Raw genomic sequence first — 23,990 nt, 5'->3', positions numbered from 1 at the left:
AGCTTGGAACCAAGCTCCTCCATTGTTCAAGCTACCTCCATTGTTCAAGAAAGTGAGAAAAGCCAGCTCTGGATCCAGGGAAACACTGTGAAGATAAGCACTAACTGTCATTGTACAGGAAGTGGGGGTGTGAATGAAAGGACCCTGATCTATTTTCTTTCTTTCTTTCTTTTTCTTTTACTTTTTTTTTTTTTTTTTTTTTTTTTTTTTTTTTTTTTTTTTTTTTTTTTTTTTTTTTTTGAGGTGGTGTCTCACTTCATCACCCAGGCTAGAGTGCAGTGGCATGATCTCAGCTCACTGCAACCTCCACCTCCTGGATTCCAGTGATTCTCCTTCCTCAGCCTCCTGCATAGCTGAGATTACAGGCACCTGCCACCACACCCGGCTAATTGTTGTATTTTCAGTAGAGACAGGGTTTCACCATGTTGGCTCGGCTGGTCTTGAACTCCTGACCTCAGGTGATCCACCCACCTCAGCCTCCCAAACTGTTGGATTACAGGCATGAGCCACTGCACCTAGCCCAGGACCCTGGTCTATTTTCTTCTCCGTCCTGCCTCTTTCCTTGCCATATCCACATCAAGGAATCAAAGGGGAAGTTCTTCATGATAATTCTTGTTCATACCAGTTCAAAACCTCTGTTCTGTTCTTTGTTTTAATTTATCCACCCATTTTTTTCAACAATTGTGAACTGAGCACTTGTTATATGCCAAGGATTATGTTAACTATAATTACAGACTGAGGAAAAAAACAGACCTAGTTCCTTTCTTCGTGAAGTTTGTAGTCTCTAGATGTGGGGAAACATTAAGCCAGTGATCACAAAACATTCAGTAACAAAAGGGAATAAAGTTATGAAGAAAAAGTACAGAGACTATTTGGACAATATCTTGGTGGCAGTGGTTGTAGAGGGTGAGTACTTTACTCCACTTTCCCAAGACCAGGCTTCAGTTTCTAGTTACCAGCTCTGACTATGTGGCCTTGACAGCCAGGTAATTTTGTAGTCTTAAGGAGGTTTTACTAATATCATCTGAAAATCATTCCATTTCACTTCAGTTGGGATTTACTGAAAATTCATGTGGAGTTCTATGAAGAGAGCAAGTCTCCTGCTTTGTCAGAAGGTGTTCTATCTGGAGGAGCATATCTACTCCAGACAATGCTGCATTTCTATCAGATGATTTACTAGGCTCATCCAAACACATTATAACAGGCAAATTCCCATCTACAGGCAAGTAGACAATATTAGCAACACAGGTGGGATAATAACTAGACAATGAGAATATTCTTTGGTTATATGAATAGGATAAAGTAAGAAATAGGTGACTCTATCAAGGTACAAAAGAGTCTTGCAGACCAGCAAAGGAAAAATCTCAAGAGTCACCATTGTTTGAAATGACAGAGTTCCACTGCTATGGTTTGGATGTTTGTTTTCTCCAAAGATCACATTAAAATTTAATCCCTGATGTAATGGTATGAAGCAGTATTAAGAGGTGGAACCTTTAAGAGGTGAGTGGGTGATGAGGGTTCTGTCCTCATGGATTGATTAATTAATTCATGGATTAATGGATTAATGGGTTATCACAGGCATGGGTTAGTTATCACAGAGTGGGTTGGTTATAAAAGCCAGTTTGGCATACTCTTGCCCTCTTGCTATGTTATGCCCTCCCGCATTATGATTCAGTAAGAAGGCCCTCACCAGATGCAGCCCCACAACCTTGGACTTTCCAGCCTCCAGAACTGTAAAAAATAAATTTATTTTTAAAATAAATTAACCAGTCTGTGCTATTTTATATAATGAAAATCATGAAGAACTATAAATTTCTGAAGTGCTTATGAGTCACCAGAATAATACTAAATAGGCTTCAATGTGTCTTAATTATTTTGAGACACTGTCATCATTCTCATGTGATTGAAGATAAGATAGCAGAACACTCTTCTTAGGACCAGAAGCTCTTAGTTCAAGTCCTAATCTCTCTACTTACTAATACTGACCTTGACAAACCATGTAACTTCTTTGAATACCTTAGCTAATCTGCCAGATAAAGTATGCAATTCCTACCTTATGAAACTCATTGGGATTTTATGAGGCTCAGGTGAGTTGTATATGGCAGATGAGCACTCAGAGGACCTCATGCACTCTTGTATAAATGAAGAAAATGAGATCCAACAAAATAACATGACTTACTAAATGTTGTACTGCTAGTTTTGAAAGACTGATCTTGTAAAAGTATTTCCTGTAGAAAAGTCTACAAATGAAGTTACTATTCTGAATAATTCTATAAGTATTGAATAAATCAAAACATGCTTTATCTTGTCTTTCGGGGAAAATGAGTTTTAGTTCTAAAAAGTAAATGCATTATTATTCTTGCTTTGTAACTATGCTGATCAGTGACATATAGGGTGTTTGCCATGATATTTATTTATAATAATAATGTTTAAGACCAGGGACATAGAGAACGAAATGAGTAGCTGTAATGATGAAGATGATGTTAATAAGGAGGCTGGTAACAGTACCGATGACTAAATTAAGTACTTAAGTATATATTATCTTATTTGATTCTCTCAACAACATTCTGAGGTATCTACATTTTATAGATGAAGACATGGAGGTTCAGAAAAGTTCAGCAACTTGTCCAAGATGATATAGCAAGAAAGTGACAAAGCCATTGCTTTAAACTTCTGTTTTTTATCTAATGTCAAAGCAGCTCAACTTCTTTTACACTAGACTGACTTGTGTAACACCCATACAACCTTGATTATCTGAAGCCCACCTCTACCTAGCCATTTCTCCCGGAGGTACATTTTCCCATGAAATGTAAGCCAGGAAAGACCAAAACTCGGTTGTTACATCTGTCATCTCTCGCTCTTCTCATCCTCTTCAGATTATGCAGTTCTGCAAACTGGCATACTTCACTGAACACCAGTTCAGTGCAGAGGGCTGTGCTGGGGCCAGCTGGCCTGAGTGGAGTATGGTTGGTCTACAGAAGAGCACTTGCTCTAGCTCCTTGACCTCCTTTTAGTGTGCACAAGGACAGCCAAGGTGGAGACAACTTGCTCATAAAAGCAAAATGGGATGAATTTTCATAGTCTGCCCCCTCTAAGCCATTTCCTGCCCTGAAGCCTGGCATCCTCACATATGTGAAAGGATATCAAATTCTACTTTCATAACTCGCCAGAATAAGTGTGTGAAATGCCAGCAGATACCACTGGGCAAGGGTTGCCTATTTGTTATGGGTCTGTCACATTAATGTTTTGGAGGCTGTGAGGTCCTCCAAACAACCCAAACTGACATAGTGCCCCCTTAGTTCTCTGCTCACTGGAGATTTCACCATGCAAGATTTCTCTTCTGAAAACCCAAAAAGACTTCTTGGATTTTCTCAGCATCTGCTACACAGCCCAGTCAGCAGAACAGCAGTAAATGTCTGAACTCCCTAGCTCTCTTTCTCTCCCCTTTGTTGTTCTGTTTTGGCAGAGAAATGTTAACCAGTCCCTAACAAAAGCCAGTTCTGAAGTTAAAAGGGGATGGTGGAAGGGACAGGAAGAAAATCAACAAGCCTCCCCATTGCCTTCCCTCCAATCCAATTGCTAGATTGGAGAAGGTGCAGAATGTCATCACGGGAGCCTTGCCCACTGTAGTATTTTGGTGTTTCACTGGCAGGAGTAAAAAGTAAAGTGCAAAGGATAGTGCTTTGTTTTCTGCTTTTTCACACAGAGACTGCTTTTTTTCAGGTAAAGAAAATGTTGACCAAAGAAAATAAAGGAAAAGACTGCCTCATTCTTTACCAACACAAAATGTGTGGCATTGTTCTAATGGAAGAAATGTGCTTCCGAGGGTGGAGCAGTGTGGTAATAAAGCAGCCTATTTTTGCAACTTGGAACGCCAAGTTACTATGTTACTTTTGGGCCTTCTCACATAACCTAGATGGACAGTTGCAACACAGCAAAGAGCACTATAGCCTTATTGTTATGCACCCCACCTCTTTTATACTCTGACTTTAACCCACACAATGACACTGTGTCTTTCGGGCCACAGTATAATTATTGTTCAGTGGACGTAAAGGTTGGTAAAGAGGAAAACTATGGCTTAGAAAAGTAAGCTCTAATATCATTGAATGTAGACATGTATTTTAAGATTTGTTCCAGAAAATGTAGACATGGGGGGAAAAAAACTTGGTCAATCCTTGGATTTTATTAAATTAAACAGAACTGAGAAGGTGAGGGAATTGGGGGACCCAAGGGCATGAAGTAAAACGATTGACCAGTTGCCCTGCACAGTAGAAAGGGAATATGGGTTCATAGCACTGGGTATGACTACTTGACTCCCAAGTTCTCAGGGCTGCAATGAGGGCTATGAAAGCTAAAAAGACATTTCCTCCAAGGCATCTAAACCCACAGCAGCAGTTCTCAGTTCTATGCAACTAATATTTGCTTAACTCTCAGTGGTACCCGCTACTCCTCTTAGGACAAGATGTCTTTTCCATAGCAAATCTGACATGGATAGTGATGAAAGTGGTGCCAGATATCATGTCAGGTCTTTTGAAGAATGTTCCTCTTCCAGAGAACTTTCTGTTTAAAATAATTAAGAAATCACACACTTTTTCCACTTTTTTGTGTGTGCACTTGAAGAAGATTTAATAAGTACCTACTATGTGCCTGGCACTGTTAGTAACTGGGATGACAAATATGAATGAAACCTATTCTCTTCTATATTCCTCAATTGCTTACAGCCTCTCCTAAATGCTATTTTATACTAACGTGCAGTTCTGCTGAAACTATTTTCTTCCTCTTGGGTCTCCTTTATGAGAAACCTGGGAGAAATTACTGTCTGGTATGGGAACCAAGAAAAACTGTACTCGTGAGCAATTGGCTTGTATTAATATTATGAACACTTTGAACCATGTAACTGACCAGTTTCCCCTTTCCTATGATAGTTAGAGATAAATGTTGTCCCACCAGAAGCCAACAAAAAGGTCATCGTGGTTTGAATTTTCTGAATCTTATACGAAGACCATACTGCTCTCCTTTATTTTCTTCTTTTACTTCTTTCCTTTCCTTCTTTTCTGTTTTAAAATTCATTTTAAATATTTTGTGTATCCACAAAGCTAACTTTAATTTCGTAAGCATAGTGGCATCTGAATAAATAAATAAATGAACAAATAGTTGTTTCCCTAAAACTCGATTTCAAGAGACTTTCATTGCAAAGGAATTATTTATCTTTGAAGGGTGAAAGCAGAAATAACCAAGTGACAAGGAGAATAAACAGATCAAACCCTCAGCAGCTGTCCATGAAGACATGGAGCAACAGATGTCAGGAAACCATGAAGTAGCTGCATCATCATGTCATACACAGTGGAGCCAGGGCCCCATTTGGAGAAAGCATTTTGATATTTCCCAGATTTTAAAATAAAAATGATTAAGCAATCTTTAAATTTAAACCTTAAACTTCTCAATGTGTACTCTATCGACTTAATCCAGCATTTTTTGTTCATTGACTTTTCCAGCCTCTAAGGACAGGAAAATTATCAGCACAGAAAATGAAACTAAGCCTTGAAAGTATAAAAGAATCACATCTTACATCTGCAGATTAAATTGAATGTTTGGAGCTGTTTTCATCTATTATTTGATTTTCTCAGATTAATAGAAGTTCTAATAAAATCACTAGGTAAAATAACTTTTAAAAGATTTTATGATAAAGCAATAATTAGAAACAAAATAACTAAGCAATATAAACTTTTAAACTTTTAAAATATTTATTCCATTCACTAAAGATTTATTGAGTGCCTATCTGTGCTAGACTCTGAGAACAAAGTATAAAACAAATTATGTTTTGTTTTACCTTTATAGAACCTACTCTCTTGGAGAAGATAAACATTAAACAACTACTTATATTAATAAATGTATAATTTCCCAATATGATCAAAGTATTATAAATGGAAAACGTTATTGTTTCAGATATCTATTAATTTGTGACAAACCACCCCAAACTTAGTCATGTAAAACAACCATTCTGTTACGATCATGATTTTGTGGGTCAGGAATTTTAGCAGAGCATAGTATGGACAGCTAGTCTTTGCTCCACAGTGACTCAGGCCTCTGCTGGGGTGGATTGAACAGGTGAAGAAGACTGGGACAATGAGAATGGGGCCATATGTCTGCAGCCTTGAATCTTTTCTACATCAGATTACATGTCTAAAATAGCATATTCCCTTCCATATTTGTCACCTGCCCTGGAATGATTGGTTCTATGCAGCTGTTCCATGTGACTCACATGAACCTCCTCACAGCATAGCAGTATCAGGGTAATCAAACTTTTCAAATGGCAGCTGGCCTCTCTGAGAGTGAGGATTCCAAGAGGAAAGACACAGAAACTGCCAGACTTTCAAGGCCCGAGCACACAGATCGGCATGGTGCCATTTCTATCACAGTCTACTGTCCAAACAGTCTTAGTAATTATTAAGATTCAAGGGAGGGGTCATAGAGCCTACCTCTCATTAGGAGGAGTGTTAAAGACTTCCCTAGATCAAAAAAGCCAGAAATCATCAAACTTCTATGAGAGAAAAAAAATTTACAAACCTATAATTCTATACCCAATTAAACTATCATCCAAATCAATCCGTTTCAAGCAGATACTGAGTGCATAAAGGCAGAACTACGAAAGAATATTCATCAGAAAGAAAGGAGTTGGTTGTCTACAGGCATACCACCCTGAACATGCCCAGTCTCTTCTGATCCCTAAAGCTAAGCACAGTTGGACCTGGTTAGTACTTGAATGGGATAAAGAAGGAATTTTACACAGAATTAAGGTATAAGGTGCAAAAATAAATTGAGAGGAAAATTAGTAACTAAATAAGCACTGACTCTATAAATTGATATCATAAAAATGATTAGTTGGAATGTTATAAAATTAAGGTGGAGGTAAAGGATAAGTCATAATGTACAAGATAAAAGGCATAATCAGATCTTTAAAAACCTAAGTTTTGTGTATTATTTAATATCCTTGTGTATTTATTTATTTGTTTTTATTTCCATCGGTTATTGGGGAACAGGTGGTGTTTGGTTACATGAGTAAGTTATTCAGTGGTGATTTATGAGATATTGGTGCACCCATCACCTGAGTAATATACACTGAGATACCCTGGTATATTTAGAACTATAAACAATATTGATTAATGTTTAGGTTTATTAAATCAAAAATATCTATTATAGTTTTAAAGCAATTGAGCTTCTTCCAAGCTTAAAAGAATGGAAATATATTGTAAATTAAACTAATAGAGTTGTAAGGTATGAGAGATGAACTTGCGCAAAATAATATAAGGCAAGGGAGCTTTTTAAAAATAAACTAAAAGCGTGATAAATAAGGTCATAAAATAATGAAAAATCAATAATCACACTAAATGTAACATATGAAAATTCACAAATATAAAGAGTCTTAAACAAAATTTTAAAATCTAGCTTTTTGCTGTTTACTAAAGATACTTCAAAAAACATAAAATAAAGAAAGATTGAAAATAAAGGATAAAGAATGACATGATGGAAAAATACTATACAAGAGATATATGGAATAACTATTTTAATATCAGACAAAATAAATGTTTAGGCAAAAAATAATTAGTAATAATGAATAAATTCATTAATAAGAAGTAGCCATTTTGAATTTATATAACCCAAGTATCAAGGGCTCAAAGTACAAAAAGTAAAAATGGGCAAAATTACTGGTAGAAATTAACAAGAATAATCACAATGTAAAACTGTAACATGCCTCCCTTAATAATTGATAAGTAAAATTAAAAAATCGAGCATAATAGTTTTCTTGTTGTGTAATAGGCTACCATAAACTGAGGCACTAAAGCAGTAGCCATTTATTACAGCGCTACTTCTGAAGATGAAAAGTCTGGATTCTCTGCTCAGTAGCTCACAGGACTGAAATCAAGGTATCATTTTTATCTGGAGCTCAGGGGCTTCTTCCAAGCTCATTCAATTTTTGGCAGAATTTAGTCCTTTACGACTATAAGATTGAGGTCCTTGTTTTCTTGCTGTCTAGTAGAAGGGAGTTGTTCTCAACTCCTAAAGGTCACCCTGGGGTCCTAGTCACCTTTCTTTTGATTAAATTATAGTCAGCTCATTGGCAACCTAATCAAGGGAGTGAAATCATATTCACAAACCCCATGCATACTAAAGGAAAAACTGTTGAAAACAGAGGCCTGGAATCTTTGAGACCATCTTATAATTCTACCTACCACATAAAGTACTTATATATAAAATGAAATCAAAAAGTGAATTTGACCTAATGGACATTAATAGAACATTGCATTCAGTAGCTATAAATTTACCAAAATTTGTCATGTATGAAGACACGAAGTAAACCCAAGTAAACACTAAAGAATCTAATCACTGAAAGAGAATAATATATAGCAATATTTAATTTAGCAATAAATCAGTATCAGAAGAATAAACAAAATATTTTAAAATGTGATAATTCATGGTTCAAAGAGGGCACCATGCTTGAAATTTAAAATTACGTAAAACAATTAAAATTGGCATATGGAATATAGCTAAATTTGCATTAAAGGAAAATACATAACCTTCTGTGTTTATAATAGAAAAGAATAAACCAAGGCTTCAACTTAAAAAGAAAGTGAAAGAACAATAGAACAATTACAAAGAAAGTAGAAGAAATACAAATGGTAATAGAAAGTAATTGAATTAGCTGGACTTGGTGGTACATGCCTGTAATCCCAGCTACTCAGGAGGCTGAGTCAGGAGAAATACTAGAACCCAGGAGGTGCAGTTTGCAGTGAGGCAAGATGGCACCACTGCACTCCAGCCTGGGCAACAGAGCAAGACTCCATCTTGAAAAAATAGAATGTAATGAAGAAGAAGATAAAGAGACTGTTGAGAAAATCAACAAAACAAATAGAAATTTCATAGATATATAAACTGTAAATATTTTGAAAGTAATTTTAAAAACTTTAGGTCAATACATTTGAAAATTTAGATAAAATAGATATTTTCTTAAGTATAACTAATCCAAACTTGCTCAAGAAATAAAAACATTACTAGACTCATAAGTTTTAATACATGTGGTCAGTAATATAAAACATCTTCCTATAAAGATACTAGGCCCAGATATTTTACAATTATTATACACATTATTTGAAAAATATTATTGAATATGTGCAAGGTCTTCCAGAAAACACACTGCTCTGCAACCCATTTTATGAGGTTATCATTTTATAATATTGCAATCTTTTAAATTTTAAATTTTAATTTTTGTGGGTACATAGTAGGTGTATATATTCATGGGGGACATGAGATATTTTGATATAGGCATGCAATGTGAAAATAATCACATCATGGAGAATAGGGTATCCATACCCTCAATCATTTATCCTTTGGGTTACAAACAATTCAATTACACTCTTTCAGTTATTTTAAAATGTACAATTAAGTTATTATTAACTATAGTCACCCTGTTGTGCTATCAAATTACTAGGTCTTATCCAGTCTTCTGTATTTGTTTTTGTGCCCATTAATTGTTCCCACCTCCCCCTTAGCCCCCTGCTATACTCCCCAGCCTCTGGTAACCATCCTGCTACTCTCTATGTCCATGAGTTCAATTGTTTTTATCATTAGATCCCACAAATAAGTGAGAACATGTGATGTTTGTCTTTCTGTGCCTAGCTTATTTCACTTAACATAATGATCTCCCGTTCCATCAATGTTGCAAATGAATAAATCTCATTTTTTATGACTGAATACTACTCCATTGTGTATATGTATCACATTTTCTTTATGCATTCATCTGTTGATGGACACTTAGGTTGCTTCCCAATCTAGCTATTGTAAACAGTGCTGCAACAAACGTGAATGCAGATATCTCTTCAACATACCGATTTCCTTTCTTTTGGGTATATACCCAGCAGTGGGATTGTAGGATCATATGGTAGCTCTATTTGTAGTTTTGTGAGGAACTTCCAAACTCTTCTCCATAGTGGTCATACTAATTTGCATTCCCACCAACAAAATACGAGAGTTCCCTTTTCTCCACATCCCTGCCAGCACTTGTTATTGCCTATCTTTGGATATAAGCCATTGTAACTGGGGTAAGATGATATCTCATTGTACTTTTTATTTATATTTCCCTGATGATCAATGATGTTGAACACTTTTCCATATGTCTGTTTGCCATTCATATGTCTTCTTTTGTGAAATGTCAAATATTTTGCCTTTTTCCTATAGAATTGTTTGAACTTCTTATATATTGTTGTTATTAATCCCTTGTCAGATGGGTAGTTTGTAAATATTTTCTTCCATTCTGTGGGTTGTCTCTCCACTTTGTTGTTTCCTTTGCTGTGCAGAAACGTTTTAACTTGATGTCTATTTTTGCTTTAGTTGCCTGTGCTTGTGGGGTATTGCTCAAGAAATCTTTGCCCAGACTGATGTCCTGGAGAGTGTTCCCAATGTTTTCTTGTAGTAGTTTCATAGTGTGAGGTCTTAGATTTATGTCTTTAATTAATTTTGATTTGATTTTTGTATATGGTGAGAGGTCAGGGGTCTAGTTTCATTCTTCTGCATATGAATGTCCAGTTTTCCCAGCACTATTTATTGAAGAGACCATCACTTCCCCAGTTTCATCAGTCTTTTTTGATGCAGGCACTTATAGCTATAAAATTTCTTCTCAGTACTGTTTTTGCAGTATTCCATAGGTTTTGGTATGTTGTGGTTTTATTATCATTTGTTTCAAGAAATTTTTCAAATTCCTTCTTAATTTCTTCATTGATGTACTGTTCATTCAAGAGCATATTGTTTAATTTTCATGTATTTGTGTAGTTTCCAAAATTCTTTGTTATTAATTTCTAGTTTTATTACATTGTGGTTACACAAGATGCTTAATATTATTTCAATGTTTTGAATGTTCTAAAACTTGTTTTGTGATCTAACATATGGTTTGTCCTTGAGAGTGATCCATGTACTGAGGAAAATAATGTGTATTCTGTAGCCATTGAATGAAATGTTCTATAAATATCTATTAGGTCCATTTGGTTTATATTGCAGATTAAGTCTGATATTTCTTTGCTAATTTTCTGTCTGGGAGATCTGTCCAAAAGAGCTGAAAGTGGGATGCTGAAGTCTCTAGTTACTATTATATTGGAGCCTATCTCTCTCTTTAGCTCTAATAATGTTTGCTTTATATATCTGGGTGCTCCCATATTGGGTGCATATATATTTAAAACTGTTATATCCTCTTGCTAAATTGACCCCTTTATCATTATCATTATATAATGAACTTTTTTTGTCTCTTTTAGTTTTTGTCTCGAAATCTATTTTGTCTGATATAAGTATAGCTACCCCTGCTCTTTTTTGATTTCCATTGGCATAAAATATCTTTCTCCATCCCTTTATTTTTAGTCTATGTGTGCCTTTATAGGTTAAGTGTGTTTCTTGCAGGCAACAGATCAATGGGTCTTGTTTTTTCATCCATTTTGCCACTGCATGTCTTTTGATTGGAGAGTTCAGTCTATTTACATTCAATGTTACTGTTTATAAGTAAGGATTTACCCCTGCCATTTTGTTACTTGTTTTCTGGTTGTTTTGTGGTCTTTTCTTCCTTCTTTCCTTCATGACTTCCTTTAGTCAAAGTGATTTTCTCTGGTGATACAATTTAATTTCTTGTTTTTTACTTTTTGTGTCTCCATTGTATGCTTTTTAGTTTGAAGTTATCATGAGGCCTTTAATTACTATCTTATAACCCATTATTTCAACCTGACAACAACAGAGTTTACATAAACAAACAAGCAAAAGAAAACCAATAAAACTCTATCTCTCAACTTCATCACCCTACTTTTTAACTTTTTATTGTTTCTATTTATATTTTATTGCACTGCTTATGTCTCCTGGCCTGTAAGGTTTCCACTGAAAAGTCTGCTGACAGGCATATTGGAGTTCCATTGAACATTATTTGCTTCATTTCTCTTGCTGCTTTTAGAAGCCTTTCTTTATCTTTGATCTTTGGGAGTTTGATTATTCAATGCCTTGAAGTAGTCTTATCTGGGTTAAATCTGTTTGGTATTCTATAACCTTCTTACATTCGGATGCTGATATCTTTCTCTAGGTTGGGAAGTTCTCTGTTATTATCCTTTTGAATAAACTCTCTGCCCCTCCTCTTTCTCTACATCCTCTTTTGTTGTTCTTATTTACATCTTATTGTACCAAGTATGTCTTGAAAAGTTGTGGTAGTTATTACTTTTGATTGGTTCATCATTTAGTCTTTCTTCTTAGGATAACAATAGTTTACACACCACAGTTATGGTGTTATAATATTCTGTGATTTTCTGTGTGATTACTATTACCAGTGAGTTTTGTACCTTCAGGTGATGTGTTATTGCTCATTAACATCCTTTTATCTCTGATTGAAATACTACCTTTAGCATTTCTTATAGGACAGGTCTGGTATTGATGAAATCTCCCAGCTTTTATTTGTCCAGAAAAGTCTTTATTTCTCCTTCATGTTTGAAGGATATTTTCATCAGATATATTATTCTAGGGTAAAAGTTTTTTTTTTTTTTTCCTTCAGCACTTTATGTCATGCTGTTCTCTCCCAGTCTGTAAGGTTTTCACAGAAAAATTTCCTGCGAGTTGTTTTGGAGATCCATTGTATGTTGTTTGTTTCTTTTCTCTTGTTGCTTTTAGAATCCTTTCTTTATTCTTGATCTTTGGGAGTTTGATTATTAAATGCCTTGAGGTAGTCTTCTTTGGGTTAAATCTGCTTGGTGTTCTACAACCTCCTTATGCTTAGATATTGATTTCTTTCTCTTAATTTGGGAAGTTCTCTGTTATTATTCATTATAATAAACTATCTACCTCTATCTCTTTCTCTACTTCTTCTTTAAGGCCAGTAACTCTTAGATTTGCCCTTTTAAGGCTATTTTCTAGATCCTGTATGCACACTTTGTTGTTTTTTATTCTTTTTCCTTTTGTCTCCTCTGACTGTGTATTTTCAAGTAGCTTGTCTTCAAGCTCACTAACTCTTCCTTCTACTCGATCAATTCTGCCACTAAAATATTCTGAGGCATTCTTCTGTATGCCAATTGCATTTTTTTCAGCTCCAGAATTTCTGCTTCTTTTTTCTTTATTTCAACCTCTTCATTAAATTTACCTGACAGAATTATGAATTCCTTCTCCATGTTCTCTTGAATTTCTTTGAGTTTCCTCAACACAGCTATTTGAATTCTCTGTCTGAATGGTCACATATCTCTGTTTCTCCAGGATCAATCACTTTAGCTCATTCAGTGAGGTCATGTTTTCCTGGATGGTGTTGATGCTAGTAGATGTTCTTCAGTGTCTGGGCACTGAAGAGTTAGGTATTCATTGCAGTCTCCTCAGTCTGGGCTTGTTTGTACCTGTCCTTCTTGGGAAGGCTTTCCAGATATTTGAAGGGACTTAGGTATTGTGATCTAAGCTGTATCTGCTTTAGGGGGTGCCTCAAGCCCAGTAATGCTGTGGTTCTAGTAGACTTCTAGAGATACTGCCTTGATGATCTTGGACAAGATCCAGGAGAATTCCCTGGAATACCAAGCAAAGATTCTTCTTCTCTTCCATTACTTTCTCCAAAAAAGCAATCTCTCTCTCTGTTCTGAGCCACCTAAAGCTGGGGAACGAGTGACATAAGCACCCATGTAGCCACCACCACTCTCACTGTACTGGTTCAGACCTGAAGTCAGCACAGCACTGAATCTTACCCAAGGCCTGCTATGATCACTCCCTGGCTACAGCTTATGATTGCTCAAGGCACTGGGATTCCGGAGTCAACAAGTGGCAAAGGTGAGCCAGATTTGTGTCCTTCTTTTCACATCAGGGAGGTCCTAGGTGGGTCCAGAGGTCCCATTTGGGAGTCAGGGACTAGATCAAAAACCTTAGAAATCTGCTTAGTGTTCTATTGTACTGCAACTGAGTTGGCACCCAAACCACAAGACACAGTCCTTCCCACTCTTTCCTCTGCTTTCCAAAAACAGAGGAACCTCACCTCATAGCTACTGCCACCACAAGCCACAAGGAGAACTACTAGACTACTGCCCATACTACCTTAAGGAGCAAGGGTTCTTAAATAAGACTATGGTGAATGCTGCCTGGCATATGACTCATCCTTTAGGACAGTGGGTTCCACTCTGTATCAGGGCAGAACCAGAAATGCCATCCAAGAGTCAAGTTCTGGAATCAGGGACCCCCAAGAGCCCACTTGGTCTTCTCCCCTGTGGCTGTGCTGGTACCCATGATGCAAGAAAAAGTCCCCTTTATTTTTCCCTCTGCTTTTCTCAAGCAGAAGGAACCACCACAGCTAGTGTTGTGCTGAGTCTCACTGAAGCCAGCAAGTCTCAGAGGTTCACCCAAGACCCTCGATATAGTGCCTGGGTATTACTGCTGGTTATTCAGACTCAAAGGGCTTCAGTTAGCAGGTGATAAATGGTGTCAGGACTTGACCCTTCCCTTCAAGGCTGTGGGTTCCATTCTGGCCCAGGGTGTGTCTAGAAATGTCATCCAGGATCTAGGGTCATTCCAGGCTGGTGTCCAAGAAGCAAGACAAAGTCCTCCTCCACTCCTCTCTCCTCTCAGTGGAAGGAAGGTGTAACTGTTGGAACGATGGCCTACGCAATCTGAGATTAAAGGAGGGGTGAAGCCAGCACTCCCTTACTCACCCCAGCTAGTGTCTCAGTAGGCTGTGTGCTCCCCCAGTCCACTGTCTCTGGTCCTAGTTCGGCACCAGGTCTTGCCTGAAAGTTGCAGCGCTTTTGGCCTAGGCTGCCTTTCAAGTTTACTTAGAGACACAATGCACTTTTATCCTCAATGGCAAAGTTTGCAGGAACTCAAGTTTAGACCTCTGGGATAGGTGATTTCCCTCTGGCTAGGCTGGTTTAAATAATCCCTCTGTGGGCAAGTATCAGCTGAGTTTTGTTAGGTTTTCCTTTCTGCTCTAGCAGGACAGCACTGAGTTCAGTTCCTCAGGACTGCCATGCCCTTCCTCCCCAAGCACCCAGAGATGATCTCCAAACCATGCCTGCCACTGCAGGGAGAGCTGAGTGGAGGAGGGGTATCTCAGCAATTCAATTCAGGGCTGCTTTTTTCTATGTGTTTAGTGCTTCTTTTAGTGATATGAAGTTAAAACCAGGTACTATGAGTGCACATGTGAATTTTGTTCTTATGAAGGTATATTTTCTGTGTAGACAGTTGGTAAGTTGGTGTGTTTGTTGGGGGAACAACTGGTGGAGCTTTCTATTCTGACATCTTACTCTACTGCTCCACCTCCTCCTAATACTGTAATCTGAATTAAAAAAAAAAAAAAAAAAAAAAAAAAAAAAAAAAAAAAAAAACAGTTAAGGCAATATGAGAAGGAGAGTAGAGGACATTATGAAATATGAACGTAACATTTATAAATTAACTCAAATCTTATACATAAAATACTTGTATTAGTTTTCATATGCTATAAAGAACTGTCTGAGATTGAGTAATTTACAAAAGAAAAAGGTTTAATTGACTCACAGTTCAGCAAGACTGGAGAGGCCTCAGAAAACTTACAATCATGGAGGAAGAAGAAGGGGAAGCAAGGCACCTTCTTCACAACACAGCAAGAAGTAGAAGTGCCAAGCAAAGGGGGAAGAGTCCCTTATAAAACCATTGATCTCATGAAAACTCACTCACTATCATGAGAACAGCATAAGGGAAGCCACCCCCATGATTCAAGTACCTCCACCTGGTCTCTCCCTTGACATGTGGGGATTACAATTCAAGATGAGATTATGGTGGGGACACAAGGCCTAATCATATCATTCAGCCCCTGGTCCCTCACAAATCTCATGTTCCATTAACATTGTAAAGCCAATCATGCTTTCCCAACACTGCCCCAAAGTCTTAACCCATTCCAGCATTAACTGAAAAGTCCAACTCCAAATCCAAAGTCTCACTTGAGATAAAGCACATTCCTTCCACCTATGAACCTATGAAATAAAAAAGTAACTTACTTCTGAGATAAAATGGGCATGCAGACATTGAGTAAATTCTCCCATTCCAAATGGGATAAACTGGACCCAATAAAGGATTTACAGGTCCCATGCAAGTCCAAAACCCAGTAGGGCAGTCATTAAATTTTAAAGCTTCAAAATGATCTCCTTCGACTATGTCTTATATCCAGGGTATGCTGATGCAAGGCATGGATTCCTAAGGACTTGGACAGCTCTGCCTCTATGGCTCTTCAGGGTACAGCCCCCATGGCTGCTTTCGCAGGCTGGCGTTGAGAACCTGGGGCTATTCCACATGCACGGTGCAACCTGTTGGTGGATCTACCTTTCTGGGGTCTGGAGGATGATGGCCCTCTTCTCACAGCCCCACTAGGCAGTACCCCAGGGGGACTCTGTGTGGGGGTTTCCACCCCACATTTCCCTTCCACACTGCCCTAGCAGAGGTTCTCCATGAGGGCTCTGCTCCTGCACCAAACTTCTGCTTGGACATTTAGGCATTTTCATACATTCTCTGAAATCTAGACAGAGGTTTCCAAACCTCACTTCTTGACTTCTGTACACCTACAGGCCCAACACTACATGTAAGCCACCAAGGTTTGGAGCTTGCACCCTCTAATGCAATGGCCTGAGCTGTATATTGGCCCCTTTTAGCCATAGCTGGGATGCAGGTCACCAAGTCTCAAGACTGCACAAAGCAGCAAGGCCCTGGGCCTATCCCATGAAACCATTTTTTTCCCTCCTATGCCTCTGGGCCTGTGATGGAAGTGGCAGTCATGGAGACCTCTGACATGTCCTGGAGACATTTTCCCCATTGTCTTGGTGATTAACATTTGGATCCTTGTTACTTATGCAAATTTCTGCAGTTGGCTTGCATTTCTTTTCAGAAAATGAATTTTTCTTTTCTATTGCATTGTCAGGTTGCAAATTTTCTAAACTAATAGTCTCTACTTCCCTTTTAAACATAAGTTCCAATTCCAAATCATCTCTTTGTGAACGCATAATACTGGATGCTTTTAAGAGCACCCAAGTCAATTCTTGAACACTTTGCTGCTTAGAAATTTCTTTTGCCATATACCCTAAATCATCACTCTAAAGTCCAAAGTTCCACAGATCTCTAGGTCAGGGGCTAAAGCATAGCAAGGGTGATCTTTACTCTAGTTCCCAATAAGTCCCTCATCTCCATCTGAAACCACCTCAGCCTGGACTTCATTGTCCATATCACTACCAGCATTTTAGTCAAAGCCATTGAGTAAATCACTAGGAAGTTCCAAACTTCCCCACATCTTCCCATCTTCTTCTGAGCCCACCAAACTGTTCCAATGGCCTGTTACCCAGTTGCAAACTCACTTTCACATTTTTGGGTATCTTTATAGAAGCTCCCCACTCCCAGTACCAATTTAGTGTATTAGTCCATTTTCATACTGCTATAAATAACTGCCCAAGACTGGGTTATTTATTAGGAAAGAGGTTTAATTGACTCCCAGTTCAGCATGGCTGGGAGGCCTCAGGAAACTTACAATCATGGAAGAAGGGGAAAGGGAAGCAAGGCACCTCCTTTACAAGGCAGCAGGAAGGAGAAGTGCTGAGAAAACAAAGAAAAGCCCTTTATAAAACCATCAGATCTTGTGAGAACTCACTCACTATTAGGAGAACAGCATGGGGGAACCACCCCCATGATTCAATTATCTCCACCTAGTCTCTCCCTTGACACCTGGGGATTGGGGTATTACAATTCAAGATGAGATTATGGTGAGAACACAAAGCCTAACCATATCAATATTATTAAACTGAAGCCAGAAAAGGGGAAATAATTATATCACTGTAAACTTAAGCAAGTATGTTCCACATCAGAAAAGCTATTACATAAATTCAGGGCATTAACAAATTAAGGAAGAAACATAAGAGCTCATCAGATACAGAGGCACATTTGATAGGAGCAATTATTTTTATAATAAAACACAAAACAGAAATGAAAGAAAACTGTCTTCATTGATTAAGTATACCTTTTAAGACTTGCAACAATTACACCTAATGAAGGAATAACAGACCCAGAGCCTTTGAGTCAAGAACTAAGCCTACCAATTCTATTCACATTGCTCATAAAATCCTAGAGAAAACAAATTTTTTAACAAAAAGGAGAAAAAATAGTTATATGATTTGGAAACTTACATTACAGTCAATGCTTTAACAACATGGGTTTGAAGTGTGAGGGTCTACTTATATGCAGACTTTTTTCAATAAATACATTGGAAAACTTTTTGGAGATTTATGACAATTTGAAAAAACTTGCAGATAAAACACATAGCCACAAAATATTAAGAAAAATGTAGGTATGCCATTAATGTATAAAATTTATGTAGAAACTAGTCTACTTTGTTACTACCATAAAATATATGCAAACCTATTATAAAAACTTAAAATTTAGTTTAAAACTAACACACACAAACACTTACAGACCATACATGGCACCAATCACAGTCAAGAGAAATGTAAATAAATGTGAAGATGCAATATTAAATCAAAGCTGAATAAATTTAATGTAGTGCATACTATACTACTATAAAAGTTTTATAACCACCTCCTGTTGCTATTGTGGTGAGCTCAAACATTGCAAATGTCCACTTAAATCACCATGTGATGATAATCACCTCTGTGTGAGCAGTTTGTCTCCCCAGTAAGCTACATCCCATAGTAAAAAGTGATCTCTTGTCATTTTTGCCTATTTTCATCGTCTTTAGTGCCATATGGCAAACCTTGAATAACACCATGGGAACCATATGAAGTGCCACTAGTAATGCTGGAAGTGTTCCCAAGAATCAGAGAAAAGTCATGACATAACAACAAAAAGTTAAATTGCTTGATATGTACTGTAGATTGGAGTCTGCAGCTGCGATTGCCTGCCATTTCAGACAGATGATTCATCTTGTGAATGGATGATGTAAACTTACAGTATTGACAAATACATTACAGTAATTATTGTAAACGTATTTTTCTTATAATTTTCTTAATATTTTCTTTTGTTTACTTTTAGTAAATATGCAATCTATAATACATATAGCATACAAAATATGTGTAACTCACTGGGTTATAGGTAAGGCTTCCAGTCAACAGTAGGCTATTAGTAGTTAAGTTTGTGAGAGTCAAAAGTTATACACAACTATTTGACTGTGAGGTGGAGAGTGGCATCCTCAACCCCATGTTGTTCAACGATCAACTGTAATTTATAGGTAATGTTAAAAGTCTATCTACATAGAAAATTTATAATTTCCTATATAAAACAATTAGAATAATTAAGAAAATTAAAAATATAATTATGTATAAGATAAATGAGTGAAATCAATTATGTTTTTATCTACCAGAAATAATTGTGAAGTACAAATTCTAAAAAATAAATGACACTAAATCTAACAAAACTTATGCAAGACCTGTATGGAGGATATTATTTAATTATACCAAAAAACACAAAAGATTTAATTAAATGAAAATGTATTCTATGTTCATGGATGGGTAGACTAAGTTATACAAGATGCCAGTTCTTCACAAATTAATCCAAAAAAGTCAATACTAATTAAAATTTCAATAAGTTATTTTTTGGAGAAAAACAAGTCAATTGTGAAATTTATATGCAATAGCAAAAAGACAATAATTAGCTAAGAGAATTTTTGAGGAAAAAAGGCAAGTATCAAAATATCAAGACTTATTTTAATGTAATAGTAGTAGTAATATAGTTACAATTTTCTCAAGTGTTTTTATGTGTCAGATGCTGTGCTAAGGGTTTCATAAGCATTTGCTACCTCAATCCTCATAACAACTCTTAGGTTGTACAATGGACTGAATGTTTATCCTCCCCTAAAATTCATATGTTGAACTCTAGTGCCCAATGTGATAGTATTAGGAGGTAGGGCCTTTGGGAGGTGATTAGATCTTGAGGGTGAGGTCCTCATAAATGAGATTAGATCCTACAAGAACAACTCCATAGAGCTGCCTTGCCCCTTCCGCAATGTGAGGAAAGAAAACAAAAACAGCCATCCATGAACAAGGAAGTGGGCACTTCCCAGATACTAAATCTGCCGGTGGCTTAATCTTCAGATTACAATCCAGAACCATGAGAAAAAATTTCTGTTGTTTATAAGCCACCCCGTACATATGATATTTTGCTATAGCAACCCTAATGGATTAAAACAGGTAGTTAGCATTGCTAAATTCATTCAACAGATGAGAAAACTGAGGCACAGAGAGACTAAAAAATACATACAAAGGGATACACTAGAATGTGGTGAAAACAAGATTCAAACACAGATATTTGACTTTGGAAGTACCATGCCATATCCCCCAAAACAATGTAGTTGACAGTGTAGTTTTGAAGTATAGACATATAAAAACACAAAGAAAACCAGAGAGGGGTCAGAAATATAACAAAATATTTTTAGGAAATTACTGTATGACAGAGGTATGTTACAAATCTGTGAGGGGGAGAATGAGATATTCAATAAATAATAAAGATAAAACAAAATTAGATCTATGCATCATACTACATGTAAATATATAGCTATATACAGGTTGACCTCTAATATGAAAATCTGAAATCTGAAAATCTCCAAAATTTGAAAGTTTTTGAGAACTGATATAATGTCACAAATGGAAAATTTCACACTTGACCTCACATGACAGGTCTCAGTCAAATCACAGGCACACAACACACTATTTATTTAGCATCCCCAAGGGAAAAATAAAATTCCTTTCAGGCTATGTGTAGAAGGTATATATGAAGCATAAATAAATTTTGTGTTTAGACTTGAATCCCATCAACAAGATATCTCATTATGTATATGAAAACATTCCAAATTCTGTAAAAAAACTGAAATCTGAAATGTTTCCGGTACCAAGCATTTCAGATAAGGGATACCCAACCTGAATATTAAAAGTCTTAATGTGTAAATTAAAATATTAAAACTTTTGGACGAACATGTAAGATAAAATCTTTATGGTCTCAGAGTAAGAAAAAATTTCTTAAACTTAAAAAAATTATACATAATAAATTATAAAGAAAAAATTGCTAAATTTGAATATTTAAGTAAAAATCTTTCTATACAGCAAAATACGCCATAAATAATTAAAAAGATAAACCACAGACTGGATAATGATATTTATAATTTATGTAACCAAAATATTTTCTTAGGTAGACTACAAAACACTTTAATGAATATAAAAAGATACATAACCTAAGGAAAAATAGACACAGGCTATGAATGAGCAATTGATAAAAGAGCTAAAAGTTCATTAGACCTGAGAAACAATGTTCTACTGTACTACTAATTGCATGACAAAAAAAATGAAATAACATTTTACCCATCAGAGAAACAAAGATGAAAATAAAATTCAGTAATTTCAAAAATTAGTGATAATGTGAATTAAACAGCTTTCATATACTAAAAGTGGAAGTATAAACTGTCACACCAGCCCAGTATTACAAGATACACGGATAAGCAAAAGTATATATAGTAGCCTATGATAAGCCTTAGTTATTTGTTTCAAAATGCCTAAGTATCAAGTAACTATGTTGAGGAAAAAATAAAGTTGCAGAATGACATGTGCACAGTTGACACTTAAATAACACAGGTTTGAACTTCGAGGATCCAATTATACTTGGATTTCTTTCAATAAAAGTTATATCAAATGCCCCTGCCTCTCCTGCCTTTTATTCTACCTCCTCCACCTCTTCCGCCTCAGCCACCCCTGAAACAGTAAGAACAACTCTTTCTCTTTCTCCTCCTCCTCAGTCTACTCACCATAAAACTAATGAGGATGAAGGGCCTTCTGATGATCCACTTCTACTTAATAGCAAATATATTTTCTCTACCTCATAATTTTCTTAATAACATTTTTTTCTTTAACTTACTTTATTGTGAAAATACAGTGTATAAAACACAGAATATACAAAATATGTGTTAAGCAACTGTTTATGTTATTAGTAAGCCTTCCAGTCAACAGTAGGCTACTAGTAGTTAAGTTTGGAAACAGTCAAAAGTTATATGTAGATTTTCAACTGTGTGGGAGGCTGGCACTCCTAACTCCCATGTTGTTTAAGGGTCAACTGTAGTATGATACCACTTATATAATAACATGCAAACTCTATCTTGTTTATAGAATCATACATATGTATAAAATTATAAAAATAGGCATGGAGAAGTTAAAATCAAATCAAGATAATTATGACCTCCAGGAGGGGAGAACGGAATGGGACAGGGGCAATTATCCAAGGGATTTCAAATGTATTGGTAATGTTTATTTGTCTAAAATAAAGATATGAAGCAAATATGGAAAATGTTAAATTCGAAAAGCTGGATGTGGAGTACACAGATGCTAACTATATTATTCTGTATACCTTTTCATTTGCTTGAATTATTTCATAACATAGAGAACCAATTTTTTCATTTATATATATATATATGCACATATTTATACACACATATATATACACATATACATTTAGGCTATTTGAATGGAAACATTCATATGCAAGGTGAATGCATTTTGTGCATTTTATTCAATTTGAAAATGTAAATACATTACTTTCTAAGAGAATGTGGAATTTTCCTTAATTGTAGCTTTTCTACAATCATCTCAAGAAGTGTTTGTCTGAAAATCAACTGGATACTTCACGAATTTGACTAATAAGAACTGGAATAATCTATTTTGGATCATTTCAAATAAGTGAATTACTGCAATTAAGATAAATAAGTATATACATTGAGATAATTTTTAAAGAATTAAATCATTGAGAAGATGTTTCTCTCTTCCTTGCCTATGCTAGGATATAGCAGATTCCTGGTCCTTCTTTCATTCCACAAATACTTATTGAGAACTAACCATATGTCAGGGCCAAAACAACAAGTTTTGTACTTTTCCAGGACTTCCTATCTAGTGGGGAAAGATAGCAATTAACAACTAAGTAGACAAATAAATAAATATCAATTGATGATGAGTACTATGAAAATAAAGTGAAACCAGGTAATCTGGTGATAGCAGTAGCGCTGAGATCAGAAAGAAAAGGAGCAAAACATACAAGAGTCTGGCAAGAATAGCTTCCAGACATTTCCTCCAGGACTTGGATATGTACTTAGACATGCATAAATTCCCCAGAGTCTTCAGATCTTTGAATTATATCTTCCCTTTTGAGACTTCTCTTTTGTAAAGAAATATTTTATCACTTGGCTAGAATTTCTGCCTACATGATGATGATTCCAGAACAACACAGCTTTCTTAAGATGTTGGACTGGGGCCTTAAAGGCTAAAATCTCAAAATCAAAGGCTAGGATCTCAAGACTCAAAGGTCTCAAAACTAATGAGATTCAAACTTGTGAGCCTTTGAGGTAGCTTACAAATACAGTCATCACCATCTTTCCCCCTAATCCCTAAACATACACCATCTGACTCCCTTTTATTGCTTTGCTCTTCTTAGAACTTATGAAAACATACTATTGTTTATTGGCTGTCTTCAGCACCAGAATGTAAGCTCCCTAAGGGCAAGAGTTTTTGAAGATTTTGGCTCTTGTGTTCACTACTTGTATAATACCTGTGCATAATATGCAATCAATAAACACTTACTGATTGAGTGAATAAATGTTAAAATGCTGAACTACAATGGTCTAACCCTACTTCCGTAAGTTGTGCCCCAATTGTAAGATACATAATTGTTTTTCTCTTTAGTCATAGTATAAGCAATTCTAGGACAGATAGTATGCTTTATGGTGCTTCTATATTCTCTCATCATGCCTAAACCAATACTGGGTGTACTAGGCTTCTTAAAAGAATAATAATTATCCAAATGATTGTTTTTAATATATGTGCTGCCTAAAGGCAGGGCAATGGAGAGAATGACATATTAACCTGAGGGCTTGTAGTTCTTACAAATCTGTAAGAGATGATAAAGACATGGTTATAAGTTAGAGAAGAAAATAAACCATTTTGTTTAATACTTGTAGC

This window comes from Rhinopithecus bieti, unplaced genomic scaffold, assembly GCF_001698545.2.
Source record: "Rhinopithecus bieti isolate Rb0 unplaced genomic scaffold, ASM169854v2 scaffold_30775, whole genome shotgun sequence".
Lineage (NCBI taxonomy): Eukaryota > Metazoa > Chordata > Mammalia > Primates > Cercopithecidae > Rhinopithecus > Rhinopithecus bieti.
Note: the sequence above shows the minus strand (reverse complement) of the source record.